The sequence below is a fragment of the Siphateles boraxobius genome, unplaced genomic scaffold (assembly GCF_051911475.1).
Source record: "Siphateles boraxobius isolate OS27281-9 unplaced genomic scaffold, OSU_SipBor_1 15, whole genome shotgun sequence".
Classification (NCBI taxonomy): Eukaryota; Metazoa; Chordata; class Actinopteri; order Cypriniformes; family Leuciscidae; genus Siphateles; species Siphateles boraxobius.
The window spans coordinates 3,648,589-3,658,650 of NW_027508755.1; the positions used below are offsets into that span (position 1 = coordinate 3,648,589).

The following is a 10,062-nucleotide window of genomic DNA, read 5'->3' on the forward strand; positions in this document are numbered from 1 at the left end:
TGAGGATTAAACCAAGCGAGTCATCGTGGAGAGGCAAAAACAACGCAAGAAGTGCTCAGAATACAAAGTTCAAACATTGCTCGGAGTAGCATAAACCAGACAAGCGAAGATTTCAAGAGAAAGGTTTTTTTTTTTTTTTTATGTTAAGTGCTCACGGAAGAGATGAGTTTTCAGTTGTCGTTTGAATGCTGTCAGGGATTCTGCATTACGGACGAGGGTGTGTAGGTCATTCCACCAGCATGGAACCGTGAATGAGAATGTTCTGGACAGTGATTTTGTGCCTCGCTGTGATGGCACCACGAGCCGTCGCTCCTTGGCCAGTCAGCTGATGGGAATCTGATGGAGAGAAAACACATCAGAAACAGGAATTATGAATCTGTCTGATCTTTTAATGTATCTGATCTCTTCATGAATCAATGTTCAATGTATCATTAGTGTCTCAGTACAGATGACCAAATATCCTGAGCAAATCCTCATTTACATGATCAATTATAAAACTCTTCTATCATGATTTATTTCTCCTTCTACAGGAAGAACATGAACACATTCAGTGAGTTTTTCTGCTTGTTTTTCTAGTGACTCACATTGTAGGAAGTCGTTCCTGGTCTTGGGATTCATGTTGGTGAATGTGACTGTGGAAATAAACAGACATGAACAGTGTGAAGAGAAATGACAAGATAAAATACAATCATTTCTGAGACATTTCTGATATAATGCTGTATGATATTAGATGATGGACTGATTTCTGAGAGAGATTAATAATCTCCAGGGGCTTCATTTATAAAACACACACATCGGATTGATCCTAAATTCCATGAATATAATCCTACGTCATGAATACACAAGGGATATTTGTGGCCGTTCTGTGGATTTGATGCACTTGTTCACATTGCATTTGAATTTAAGATGAACTGTGATTTATAAACGGTGATGCATTTAAGAATTTTTTTCTTCAAATTGGCGTTTTATAAATCGTAGGAATATTTCAGAAACAGTTGTGCGTTCAGATTTAGGATCTTTCTCCACACGTCTGTATAAACGAGGCGCAGGACTTTACCTCCGTCTGAGATCTTCTTGATCTCCTCTTTGCAGAAATCCTCCAGTTTGTCTCTCAGCTGATGGACAGATTCTCTCATGCCATCAAAAGAGGAGAGAGAAGCGAAGGGAACGCCGGGTTCATCTGTAGATTCAGGAGGTGCTGAGAGAGACTGGAAACTCTACAGAAAACAGAAATCAAAACTCATCATCTCCACACTTCAGCCAATAACCTGCACTATATCAGATCTGTGCGGCTCTTGTAGACTTGACTTCTCTTCAGTGACTCGCTTCAATTCAGCACTTTCACACAATCAGCCATTCTTCTCATATTCAGCATTTAATGCTACAAACTCCAGTATTTCACACTTAACAATATAATTTATATATATATATATATATATATATATATATATATATATATATAGGAGCAGATTGAAAGAAATGCTTTCAGACACTTAATTATTTTAAAAATTATAATAAAAAATAATTATTTTAATTAAATAAATGTCTTATAGTCTAAATTTATACTAAATGCAATTAGCTAATATTTAGAGAGCTTTTTGACTCACGGAAGTATTTAAGTATCTTTATATGTAATTTCATAATTACTGTTATGGTCTTTGAAATATGGTTAAAGTTGAATGAATGAACTGACACACATTTATGATAAACTAAAATATACTTAATGTAATTTATATTGAAACTTGTTTGTTTAATTTTAAATATAATATTGAATTACACACTACACTTAAAATTATAATCAAGTATTTTACATGTGCTTTAGTTGTTAGTTAACACATCAAAATAAGTGCATTTCTTTAAAGCATGAAACATAGATTAGTATTAAAACAATGATTTAAAATGTACAAATTAAAACTTTTAATTTGACATTGTAACAAAGTCCAATTTTTAAAACTCTACTTAAAGTGTATTAAGAAACATAGAAAATAGTTGTCACATGAACACTGTTTAGGTAATTTTCATGTCATGTTCACTAGTTTTGTTCTCATTTGTTTTCTAGGTTACTCATTATCCTCTTGTTTGTTACTATAGTTACTCATTATCCTCTTGTTTGTTACTATAGTTACACATTATCCTCTTGTTTGTTACTATAGTTACTCATTATCCTCTTGTTTGTTACTATAGTTACTCATTATCCTCTTGTTTGTTACTATAGTTACTCATTATCCTCTTGTTTGTTACTATAGTTACTCATTATCCTCTTGTTTGTTACTATAGTTACACATTATCCTCTTGTTTGTTACTATAGTTACTCATTATTCTCTTGTTTGTTACTATAGTTACTCATTATCCTCTTGTTTGTTACTATAGTTACACATTATCCTCTTGTTTGTTACTATAGTTACTCATTATATATATATATATATATATATATATATATATATATATATATATATATATATATATATATATATTGTAAGATTTGAAGTAATTCACTACCTACAAGTGTGTTCAATTAATGACACTTCTTTTTCACGAGGGACTATGTGTGAACTTTCCAGGTGTTTGGATGATAAAACATCTGCATGTTGAGAAGATTTGAGGAAAAGCAGCTCAAAGGCTACGAGTAGATTGACTATCATATGCAACTTTTGGCTGTTAGTGACACTGAAACTTCACAAGGACTCTTAAGGATCTCAAGGTCAGGTTTTGTTTGGTTTTTATAAGTATTGCTAATATACAGCCTCACTTCCTGTCTGGAGTCTTTGTGAACAAATTCATCAATGTTTTACAGGTAAACAGTTATGGAAATAAAAATCAATATTATCAACTTTGAAGATCACCTGACCCAATTTTGGTGCCAATTACTAAACATATTTTAGTGGAAATAAAAGATTTAATTAAAAAGAGGATGGAAAATCTAGTTGGCTGGATATTGATATCATCAAGTTCACTGATTTCATCAAGACAGCAGAAACCAGAAGGAAAAATGAGTTAATATTTAATGGTAAATGTCCCAGGTCTTTGTAAGTCAAGTCAAGTCAAGTCACCTTTATTTATATAGCGCTTTTTACAATACAGATTGTATCAAAGCAGCTTCACAGTGATAACATGAAAATAATATAACAGAGTTTGTTTCTAAAAGAAAATTGCGTCAACGTCCACCTTAAGTAAGGCAGATCAATAATATTATTGAATAATAAATGTCCCCAACTAAGCAAGCCAAAAGCCAAGGCAACAGTGGCAAGGAACCAAAACTCCATCAGGTGACAGAATGGAGAAAAAAACCTTGGGAGAAACCAGACTCAGTCGGAGGGCCAGTTCTCCTCTGGCCAACGAAGGAACAGTGCATGATTTATGGTTCGGGCAGCATTACAAGTCAGATTGGATCGGAACATTTAGAATATTTATCCATTTCCATCTTTTGGAAGTCCAAGTAATCACGCCGGTGTTTAGACGAGTTGTTGAGGATCAGTGCCGTCCACCATAGAGGGTCCATATCGCCGGTGTTGAGTCGTCTCTTCACAGGCTTTGTGATTGGCGTATCTGAAGTCTCTGTGAAAGGCTGGATACAAACTGGAGCTGACGAACGCCGTTTTTCTCGGGACTCGCGTCCCGAGATAACAGCGGAAAAGCAAAAAGGGAAAATAATTAGCGTAGCTGCTGTTCATAATGATTTCCATAACACGGGCGTAAATGATAAAAAACATGAAGACAGTGATTCTTGCGTCCCAGAGTCACCCCCCTCCGTCCCCCACTCAACTCAGCCCTGCTTACTGACCTCTACATCCCTCCTGCTGTTGAGACCCAACCACAATCTAACAATCTCTCCGCAGCCCAACCATACGCGCCGACCCGTTTGACTAAGGCTGTCGAGCCCCACTGTCGTCGTTAAAGCAGGTTCAGTGGCAACGGTTCCGTATGGCATACCACCTACCGCAAAACACAATATCTACCCAACCACCCGTCATTCACGCAATATACACAGGAACGTAATGACTGTAAATACTATGCAACCTATACAAATAACCTACAGACTCTTCAAGTTTTATAATATTAAATGCATTTGATCTGATTCAGCAGTGGTACAAAAGGTAAGCATTATGTAAATGCCTGGCTAAAGAGATGCGTCTTTAATCTAGTTTTAAACTGGGACAGCGAGTCAGAGCCTCGAACAATATCAGGAAGGCTATTCCAGAGTTTTGGAGCTAAATGTGAGAACGCCCTCCCTCCTTTAGTGGACTTAGATATCCTAGGAATGACCAGAAGCCTCGAATTTAGTGATCTTAAAGAACGCGATGGATAGTAGGGCGATAGAAGGTCCATTAAATACACAGGAGCTAAACCATTTAGGGCTTTATAGGTCAGTAATAGTACTTTGTAATTGATACGGAAATTGATAGGTAACCAGTGTAGAGATGATAAAATTGGTGTTATATGATCATATTTTCTTGACCTAGTAAGAACTCTAGCAGCTGCATTTTGCACTAACTGTAGCTTGTTTATTGAGGATGCAGGACAGCCAGCTAATATAGCATTACAATAATCTAGTTTCGAGGTCATGAATGCATGAACTAACTTTTCTGCATCAGGAACAGTTAGCATGTTACGTAGCTTTGTAATGTTTCTAAGGTGGAAAAAGGCTGTTCTTGTAACATATGAAATGTGATTTTCGAAAGACAAGTTGCGGTCTAGTATAACACCCAGGTCTTTTACTGTAGTGGATAAAGTAACAGGACATCCTTCTATATTAAAGTTGTATTGTAAGTGAGTTTGTGGGTAGTTTTTTGGACCAATAAGTAATACCTCCGTTTTATCTGAATTTAGTAGCAGGAAATTACGCGTCATCCAGCATTTTATATCTTTGAGACACTCTGTCAAATGTGATAAGTTAGTGTTTTCATCTGGCCGTGATGAAATATATAATTGAGTGTCATCAGCATAACAGTGGAAATTAATTCCATGTTTTCTTATAATATTACCAAGTGGGAGCATATATATTGAGAATAGCAGAGGGCCTAACACCGATCCTTGCGGCACTCCATAGTCTACTGACGTTATCTTTGATTTTTCCCCATTTAAACAGACAAAATGATAACGGTCTGATAAGTACGATCTAAACCAGCTTAATGCCTGTCCCTGAACACCAGTGTAGTTTTGTAGTCGATCCAGGAGTATTTTATGATCGATAGTGTCGAACGCAGCGCTAAGATCGAGTAGAACTAGTATTGAGATACAGCCTTGGTCAGAAGCTAAAAGTAAATCATTTGTAATTTTAACTAGCGCAGTTTCTGTGCTATGATGCGGTCTGAATCCTGACTGGAATTTTTCATATATCTCATTTTCTTGCAAGAAAGAGCACAATTGAGCGGACACAATTTTTTCTAGTATTTTAGACATAAATGGAAGATTTGAAATGGGTCTGTAATTTGCTAAGTTATTTGGGTCTAATTGCGGTTTCTTAATGAGAGGTTGTATTACTGCCAGCTTGAATATTCTTGGAACATGACCTAAAAATAAAGACGAGTTAATAATATTGAGAAGAGGCTCTTCCACTACAGGTAACACTTCTTTCAGTAGTTTAGTGGGTATTGGATCTAATAAAAATGTTGTTGGTTTCGATGCAATGATAAGTTTATTTAGCTCTTCCTGTCCTATAGTTGTAAAGTGGTGTAGTTGTTCCAGAGGGGCGATAATTGTGGCTGAATCATAAGACACCATAAAAGAGTGTACATTTACAATTGTGTTACGGATGCTTTCTATTTTCTCATTAAAGTAGTTCATAAAATCATTACTACTATACTGTAATGGAATATTTTGCTCTGGTGATGTCTATATATTTGTTAGTCTAGCCACGGTGTTAAATAAAAACCTTGGATTATTTTGGTTATTTTCTATTAGTTTGTGGAGATGCTCAGCCCTGGCTGCTTTTAGAGCCTTTTTATAACGTGACATACTGTCTTTCCACGCGATTCTAAAGACCTCTAAATTAGTTTGTTTCCATTTACGCTCTAAGTTACGAGTTTCTCTCTTGATAACATGCGTAGCACTGTTGTACCAAGGTGCTTTAGTTTTCTCTCTAACCTTTTTTGATGTGATTGGTGCAACAATATCTAATGTACTAGAGAAAATGGTGCTCAAACTGCTAGTCATTTCCTCTAGTTCATCTGTTTGTTTGGGTTCACTGAGCAGCTGAGATAGATCAGGTAAGCTATTTGAGAATCTATCTATAGTGGTTGTAACGATTGTTCTGCCTGGTCTATAACGTGGCGCAACATGACAAATTTCAGCAGTACGTATTATATAAGTTACCATGTGATGATCAGTGAGATCGTCACTTTGCGGTATAATATCTATGTCAGTTGGATTGGTTCCATATGATATAATTAAGTCTAGTGTATGATTTAGACGATGAGTGGGACCACTGACGTTTTGCTTGACCCCAAAAGAGTATAATAAATCTGTAAACGCAGTCCCTAACACATCATTTGTGTTATCTACGTGTATGTTAAAATCTCCAACAATTATTGCTTTATCGGTATTGACCAATAGATCTGAGAGAAACTCTGCAAACTCTTTTAGGAAATCAGCATAGGGCCCTGGAGGTCTATATACAGTAGCCAAGGCTAGAGATAATAGGGATTTCTATCTTACATCTATGAGCGTAATATTTAGTACAAGTACTTCAAACGAATTTGACCTGTGACCTGTTTCCTGAGTAACATTAAGAATATCTCTATAGATTGTTGCAACACCGCCGCCACGACCGATCAGACGGGGCTCATGCTTATAACAGTATCCTGGTGGACTAGACTCATTTAGACCGAAATACTCATTTGGTTTAAGCCAGGTTTCAGTAAGGCAAAGTACATCGAAGCTATTATCTGTGACCATTTCATTTACAATAACCGCCTTAGGTGTGAGCGATCTAATGTTTAGAAGACCTAGTTTTAGAAATTGTTTTTGTTCACTGATATTTAGATTTCAGGTTTAATTACAATAAGATTTTTCCTAGATCCTACAGTAGATTTATTATATGGCCTCACTAAACGAGGAATAGACACAGTTTCTATATAATGTTCTACACTACTTATATCAATTAATTTCGCACAGCAAAGACTGTGATTTGGACTTCGATTTTCTAGTCATATGGTGTGTAACGTCTTGGAGATGTTGTCCGACAGAACAGCCGCTCCGATTCTGCTGGGGTGCAGGCCATCAGCACGGTAGAGCCTAGGTCGCTCCCAGAACAGATTCCAATTATTTACAAAGAGCAGTTTCTGTTCATTACACCATGACATTAACCATTCATTTGGTGCAAATAATCTACTGAACCTTTCCTGTCCTTGTCGGTACGTGGGAAGCGGTCCAGACACGATGATCGTTGCCTCACGCGCTGTGCTGCGTACCGTCTCGATCAGGCTCTTGTAGTCCTTCTTCAGAACCTCCGTCTGCCGCAGCCTAATGTCATTCACTCCCGTGTGCAGCACAACAGCTCCGACGCGCTCGACGGATCTCGGGAACCTGTGCGGCGACATCAAGAACACGAGCACCAGGAAAGCAGTGAGTGCGCACCGTACCCTTACCTGAGGTAGCGCGGACATGACGGACCATGGAACTGCCGATGATCACGGCGTCGTCGCGTTCCGACTCGCGAAGGGGGGAGAAGCGGTTCCGGGTGGAGATCCCGAAGACCGGGAGGGGCGGAGAGGTTCTTGCTCTGGTCCTGGGTCGTGTCTTACGCTGTGGGATCACCCAGGGTCCATGGTGTTGTGTCGGTGCCGGAGTGAATGATGCCAGAGATGATCGCGTCCTCCTGGGCAGAGAAACGCACGGAGTAGACGAAGTCGGAGTCAAAAAGTTACTAACCACTGACTTATGAGCATCGGCGCGTGATGTTTCAAGCGCTGATCGCCGATCCCGCAGCTCGGCTTGTTTCTCCAGCAGACCACGGATCTGTTTCTCCACCGATTCCAGCTCCAATCGTACCGAAATCAGCTCGAATGTGTCCTCACCTGCACTCAGAGGAAACGTTAGACACACATCCGATATGTTCGCCATTATAACAGATGAACAGTAAATTAGTAGTGATACTACCAATATCACTACTAATTTAGGACTGAAATGCTGGATATAACCTGTATCCTTTCAGTGAAACGGGTTAAAATAAGACAGTCGGTAGGCGCGAGGCCACGCGTGAAATACTAGCGGACTAAAGGCTAGTAGCCGAGATTCGCAAAGTTGGATCTAAGTAGCGATATCAAAGTAATCCGATTGTTTTTTATAAGGAATAGTAGCGAGGATAAGTTCCCATGATATAAAAATAGAAAGTGCTTGTTTATAAATGAGTTGAAAAGAAGAAAATCAAGGATTAATGAATCAATTCGACGGAGCTCCAAACACAAACACAAACCGCACGCGCATCAGCTGATTCATCAGAATAAAGCCACAGAATGAGAACCGCTGTGTTGAGATGGCAGTAGGATGTGGGGTTCATCGCCTGTAAATACATGATTCTAGTTTGAATAAAGCCTTGTTTCTTGTGTAGTTGACTTGTATATGCATTTGTTTGTGATGGATACATTTATTTGTTCTTTTACTAATTTATTCATGTTTCTTATTGTTGTCAGTATATAAAATATAATTATTTAATTAATGTATGCATTAATTCATTTCTTGACTGAAAATGTAGATGTTTCACTGCATTTATCTAGTGTGTATTCATGCATTTCTGTGAAACAAGAAGCAAGAAAAACAAGAAACAAGAAATTCAACAAGAAAAAGAGGAAAACTTAAAGGAGAACATTTTTGGATATACAATAAAGAAATGAACATATTCAAGAGATGACGATTTTGGGGTTTCTTAATAAAAAATTATAAACTAAAAATTATAAAGGATAAACCTGGGTCACATTAGTAGGGTTTAAAAATATAACAACTTAAATCAACCCTAAATGTATTCACAAAATATATGGGCAGCTGTTTATTCAACAATACCACAACATGAGCAAGTTTCATCAATATCAAGATATTTACAGATAGATGAATTAAACGTGTTGTTCATATTTTTTAAGTTGTTGCGCATGTGATAACACGTCGTAGGTCACATGATAACCTCAACACAGCAGATGTCGTATTGCATTCATACTTACGAGATCTGGCAATATAGTACCTACTCTTTTAGCGCTCGTTAAGTAAGTATTTATTGAAATTAAGTACCTAGTCATTGAGTATGCGGTTTCGAATGCAGCCCCTGAATTCAGAACCGCATATTAGTATACTACTCATAGTACATTTACCATATCTTTCTATGGCAGAAATAGTAAGAGTATGCTAGTATGCAGTTATGAATTCAGAAAAAAAAAAAAAAAAGGAAACACGGATGTGATGTTTATCCAAAGTCCTTTTTTGCATGTTGGTATGGTTAATTTGAATCATCGAAGGTCAGCAGTAAAAAAAACATTGGTTAATAAAGTGAGATTAAATACATACAGTATATTTGTGTAATTTAACATATTTGAATTGATTTTGAGGAATAAGTGATTGTGTTTTGTGTGAGTGAGATGCGTAAATGCATGCTCACATTTAGAGCTACAATAACCATCATGTTCACACACAGCGCACACAACGCCTCTGCACTTACTCACCATTTTTCTCAACATGGGGAGAGGAGTCAGCCAATAAATGGAAAAACAAAATAACTTGTGTTAATTGTTTGAAAAAGTAACTCAGGTATTTTGTTTTAAATTTAAAAGTGATGTGTTACTTCACTTGTTAGTAATCTGATTATATAACATTTCTTGTAATGTGTTTCCCCCAACTCTGGAAGTAGTGTTACTTTTTAAGATTAATATATTTACTACATTTAATATATTTTTATTCAAATTATTACTTGATACTATGTATTTATTTAGGGAGTGTGAGATCTTAATTTTTATGAACAGAAAAACAATTGAAATGTTACATTTGACTTCTATGAGAAATGAAGATTACAAGCAAAACTTACATTAAAATGGTGTCTAGTAGAAACATTTACTCCCATTAAAAGAAATTAAAGTTTTA

The 10,062-nt window shown here is 36.9% G+C and overlaps 1 protein-coding gene and 1 long non-coding RNA gene across 3 annotated transcripts in view; both read right to left on the reverse strand.

Moving 5' to 3' along the window:
• LOC143738655 (tripartite motif-containing protein 16-like) overlaps positions 1-10,062 on the reverse strand; it is a 74,315-nt gene that overhangs the window by 708 nt on the left and 63,545 nt on the right. The gene's annotated exons all lie outside the window — the stretch shown is intronic.
• On the reverse strand, positions 320-1,384 carry LOC143738688 (uncharacterized). The gene is made up of 3 exons (XR_013203939.1): positions 1,058-1,384; positions 585-632; positions 320-336 (listed from the first exon to the last, which is right to left on the reverse strand). It is a non-coding gene; the product is annotated as an uncharacterized LOC143738688 (long non-coding RNA).